Source organism: Tupaia chinensis, unplaced genomic scaffold, assembly GCF_000334495.1.
Source record: "Tupaia chinensis unplaced genomic scaffold, TupChi_1.0 Scaffold138365_1, whole genome shotgun sequence".
In the NCBI taxonomy this organism is placed as follows: Eukaryota; Metazoa; Chordata; class Mammalia; order Scandentia; family Tupaiidae; genus Tupaia; species Tupaia belangeri.
This window is the reverse complement of record NW_006198262.1, coordinates 1779357-1785016: the sequence shown is the minus strand read 5'-3', so window position 1 is coordinate 1785016 and position 5660 is coordinate 1779357. Positions and strand designations below refer to the sequence as shown.

Here is a 5660-nt window from a genome sequence, read left to right as displayed (position 1 = left end):
CTGGTGATTGGTTCACAGCAGGACCTGTGACCCAGTCAAATATCCCCTGGTGGCTGGACTCTGTGAAATGCAGGTTAAAAGCTTCTACTGTGTCTTGCCTTCACCTTAAACAAAACTGAAGCCACGGGCAAGAAGAGTCAAGTACTGAAACAGCTGGAGGCAGTGGGGGTGGCCAGAACAGATAGTTTTGGCCAATGTTAGCCCCCTGCAAATTCACCCATCATTGAGCCACAATGAATAACTTCACGAAAGGAAAGATAATCTTGTGACAGTTCTCTCCTCTAAAAATGACCAGTGTGCTCTGTAACAGATTCGTTTCCTATCTCCCAGGATTTTATTCTTTGGTTAAAAGGGTCGACAATCCCACAGCCTTTTCAATTGCAGGATCTTTGGGTTCTGAGGTGTCATATATGGCTACTGTACCTCCAGACAGATGCTCCCAAACAGTGTGGCCTGATGAAACTATGCAACCATTTGGACCTCAGAATCGGAGATTTCAGCTTCCTCAGAACATAGGTTTTGATTGTCACCTCAATGAGACTGCTTCACAGAAGAAAAGCCAGGTTTATAAAACATTGTCTGACGTTCTAGCAAAACCTTTAACAAGTGAAAGACATGAGTTTGTGATGGCACAACATGTAAATAAATTTCAGGGTAATGATGCACCTGTTGAACAAGAAATTAACACTACAGAAACTTATTTTGAAAGTGCCAGAGTAGAGTGTGCAATGCAAACATGTCCAGGATCGCTGTGAAGGGATTTTGAATCACTATTTCCAGAAGTGGCTAATAGCAAACTAACGATTCTGACTGTAACACAGAAAACTAATAATGATATGACCGTGTGGAGAAAAGAGGTAGAAACTGAAAGAGAAATGCTCTTAGAAAAGTTTATTAATGGTGCTAAGGAAATTCACAATGCTCTTCAAGCTAAAGGTTATTGGCCTGACTTTACTGCCCATCATCTGGTTTAGTATTTTTTGGACCATGTGCAAACAGCACTCTTCCTGAAACAGATGAATGCTAACAACATTAAGGATTCTCTGTCAGTGATCTTGGCTGCTGTAAAGTGAGTCATCACAGTCTCTGGGGTACCCATGTGGTTGTAAGAAGTATCTTTCCTAATGCAACACCACACAGACACGTTATGAAGAAATTAAGTGGGAACTAGCAGTCATATCAATTTACTTGCTCTACTATTTGTATCATTTGGGTCAAAATATAAATATAATATTTATTTCAATATTTATTTCAAAAGTTACATATTTATAACATTGGCAAGTAATTTGGGATTTTAAAATCATAAATGTTCATATTATCATTGAAAACATATTGAACACATCCACAGTGTACAGAACGTGGTCATTAACATATAACCAGGATATACTCTCTTACTGTGCTTTCTCCCCTCTATTGAAAAAACCTATTTTAACTATTTTTCTCCAAAAATAAATCACAATTTGGTTATAAAAAAAAAAAAAAAAGACTGAAGCCCACATTAGAAATGAAGAGAACCAGAGACTGAGAATGAGTCCTAGGGTCTACTGCTGATTACAGTCAGCAGTCTTTTCTTCATCTTGAGCCAGTTTGGGTTGTTTCTCCTACAATCCAAAGAGCTAATATAAAACCTGTATTATCAGGAACCAGCAGTTAGCGTAATGGCTATGTCGCTGGATTCCCACATAGTCGACCATGGTTCGCGTCCCGGACCCGGTAGCTTAAAACTCATGCCAGGCGCATGTGCATGCGTGCCCAAGATCCCGAGAGGAGAATGGAGGAGAAGGGATTGTGGCATGACCATCCCCCCTGGGGGGCGATTTCTCGCTTTCTGTCTCTAATGTCTCTCTCTGTCTGGCGAGCGCACTTGCCTTATAGTGAAAATCTCTCCAAGAAAAAAAAAAAAAGAATTAAAAAAAAAAAACCTGTCTTACCTCCACTGTTATATAACAAACTGAGACTTCAAAGGGTTAAGTAATGTGGTCATAGTCACGCAGCTGTTTAGTTACAGAGCTGAACTTCAAATTTTAATTCAAATCTGTCTCAATCTGCCTAGAATAAATCACATAATTCATGGAATATAAGATATACCATTATTTGATGAACCAGTAAATAAGAATTTTTTAAATCTTACAAATTAAACCTTCTTAAAGTCTATTAATTTTATTTCTTTACAAAGAGAGGGAGAAATGGGCACCAGTAGTAGCATCTCATCATGCCACAATCCCACCCCAGTCTTCTAGCCAGCCAAAATCATGCTCAGTGTGTTTGGGGCTGGCCTGTGTTCCCTCTATGTTGTTCTAGCATTGCAGAGCAGTCCTTACACCATGGCTGCTGGACCTGCCTGTTAAACTGTAACATGTGCTTTTTTTTTTTTTTAATTTCTAAAGAAGAAAACTAAATTTATTTAAGTACAGTTCTTTTCCTCTGATCGTAGCCCACAACTTTTGTTATACTTTTTGTTTTTGTTTTATTCAATCATGTGCTTTTTTTAAATCACCTATAATTTTATTTTAGAATTTTTAAACTCTTTAAGACTTTGTCAGAGTTTTTTTGTTTGTTTTGTTTTGTTTTGTTTGTATTAATGCCCAGATGTGTGCACTTGCTAGAGAGAGATAAACAGAAGGAAAGAGGGAGGGAGGGAGAGAGAAAGCACTCATGCAATGGGGCATGGTCACACTACTATCATTTTTCCTTCCAATTCTTCATCCTATCTGGATTTGGGGCTTGAATACACACACTCAGGGCATTTTTCAAGCAGCCACAGCCAGGATTCAAACTGTGTGGTCAGTCATGTGGATCCAGCTCTCTTAACCACTAAGCTACAGAGCCAGCTCTTAGAGATTTTTATATCATATTTCCCTCCTTGTATATTCAGAAGAGAAGAAAACGTAAGTGAAAGAAATTTATCTCTATTGTTTCTACACATTCTCACATTCAGATCTCCTCTCTCCTAAGTCACCCTCTAATTCATGACAAGGATACTTTTGATTTCCCACAGTCTGTCGTTCCCAGGTCATTGTCAAGAGAGACAATACAGGACAGTTCTTCAAGGATGACCCCACTACTGTGTCTGAGACTTTTCTTTCAAGCCACTGGTACTTTCTAGAAATCAAAAGAAGGTTTTCAGCCACAACCAAGATCCCTATTCCTTTCTCAGTCTTTAAGTGTTTTTTATACTGAGGTATTATTGAGACTATAGTTGTCTATGTGGCACCAAAAAAAAAAACCCACCAGGCTAACCTGAGAGCAACATTAAATTAAATTAAGTTTAAGCTCAAGGATACCTCATATTTGAGTCCTTACATAACTGCAATCTGACTTAGTAAAACATAACTTAAAAGTATGCTCTTGTTAACAGCTGAGTCTCAATCACAGCAGTCTATTGTAGGCAGCCAACTGACTCAAATCAGGTAAAATGCTGAGCAGTAACCAATTGAGCTGTCTCTGAACATCACTTCCATTTTTTTATCTATAAAAGTCGTCTGACCATGTTGCAGCCCTGAAGTTCTTTGAAAGTATTCTGAGTCTGAGGGCAATCTGGCTCTAGAATCATGAATAAAAGCCAATTAAGATCTTTAAACTAAATTTGTTGTAATTTTGTCTTTTGACAGCAGGCAAAAATCATCATAGCCCAGCTACTGCCACACTCACTGTCAGATGCATTACCATTTCAGAGATGTTGGAATGGAAAAGGATGTGTATTAGATATGACAATGTAGCCCAGCATGCACAAGGTGCTCTGGAGTTTGCAGAGTACTTGCTCATTCATTAGTTATCTCATTCAATTTGGAAAGCATCAGTGAAAGTATTTTTACCTGAATTTTACTGTAGGGATCCAAGGGATTCAGAAGTTAAGCATACCCAGGCCACACAGCAGAGCACAGATTCAAACCAAAGCTTTAACCTCTAGAGCTATGTTTAAAAAAAGAAAATACCAAGATGGAGGGGAGTTGATGCCTTTAAAATCCTATTTTAAAAGTTGCCTGTTTTCAAGGTCTTTGAGAGAACCCAAATAATGTTACTGCTCTTCCCACCCAAGTTTAGAAACAAATAAAACAAATGAGTCATAGGACGGAGAACCAAAATCTCTCTGTTGTCACAATGAGGCTAGGTTGGGGCACAGCATTGCAGGGGAGCCAAACAGGCTTCCTGTCCCAGAGCAAATGTGGGCATAGCCCTCCTGATGGGAGCCTGAGTTGACCAGGTTTACATCTCCACATCTACTCATTCACCCAGATCCATTTGAGACAAAAGGAGGAAGAGAAGCCCACCCCTTCGACTAGGCACACAACCTTTTATACTCATCTGTATCTAATTAGCAAAAGTAGATCAAGAGCTATTACTACCCACTGAGAGTCTCACTCCACTGCTATGGGGAGGAGTGAGGCCCACAGCAAGATCTTGAAGTGTCATGAACAGATGTCTCTCACCTGGAAGGAAATATCAGAAGTTGGTGGTAAACACCTCCACAACTGCACTGGTCTTCTTTGCTCTAGATGTGTCAAAAAGTTCCATCTTGGGAGAGAAGCTCTTCTGTTTAGTCGAAAAATCCCACCAATGGGCTTTATGATGATGTGGCAATAATACCCAGATTGAAAGAAAAAGGAGCTAACCTGTTTTGTGCCAACTCGATGATCTTTGTGAGCAGGCCTGCACCTCTGCAGAGAGCTTACCACACAAACCAGTTTATTAGTCTGTCCACTTTCCACCATGGGATGAATGCAGCATAAAGGCCTTTACCAGATGTTGGCCATTCCATCTTGGACTTCACAACCACCAGAGCTATAATAAATAAACCTCTAAAATTTATAAATTACCCAGTTTCATGTATTCTGTTAAAGGAGCACAAAACAGAGTAGATAGAAAACTGGTAACAAGAAGTGGGGCTGTAGTTGCAACAAATACCTGAAAATGTGGTAGCAAATTTGAAACTGGATAATGCATTAAGGCTAGTAGAATTCAGAGAAGCAGGCCAGAAAAAGCTTAGAAGGGCAATTTCATAAAGGCAATTCTGATAGGGGCTCAGAAGTAGAGAATGATAGGGGAAATCAGAATCTTCTTAGAGATTACTTACATGGTCATGATCAGAATGTCAGTAGAAATATGGATGGTAAAGGCCATTCAGATGGAACTGAGGAATAAGGTATTGGAAACTGGAGTAAAAGTCATCCTTGTTATAGGATACAAAAAAAAAAAAAAGGCAGACCTGTGTCTGTGTCCTACGGCCTTATGGAAAGCAGAACATAAGAGCAATGAGCTAGGATATCTGGCAGAAGAAAATCTCAGCAACAAAGTTTCTGCAAGGCTTCTTTTGGTCACTTACAGTAAAATGAGGGAAGAAAGAAATTATTTCATGGTGGAAGTTATAATTAAAAGGAAAGCAGAACAGGTAGGTTTGGAAAACTGTCAGCCTGGTCATATAAATAATAAAAAAGCATGTTCAGGGGAAAAATTAATCACATGATCAAGTGCCCATTTGCTAGAGATTAGTACAGAAATAAGGAAAACAGGTTCCACTCATCAAGACAATGGGAGAATGATCTCCAAAGATATTTCTGAGATCTAGGAAAGCTAGGGTCTTAAGGGCAAGGTTTTCAGAGACATTTTTCAGACCTCAGCATTTACTTCTTAAGGCTGCTTCAGGACTCTACTCCCTACAC

The 5660-nt window shown here is 39.3% G+C and overlaps 1 pseudogene; it reads left to right on the top strand.

The window, feature by feature from the left end:
- The first annotated feature begins 287 nt into the window (after window positions 1-287).
- Window positions 288-1171, top strand: LOC102496647 (methylmalonic aciduria and homocystinuria type D protein, mitochondrial pseudogene; annotated as a pseudogene).
- Window positions 1172-5660: the final 4489 nt, after the last annotated feature.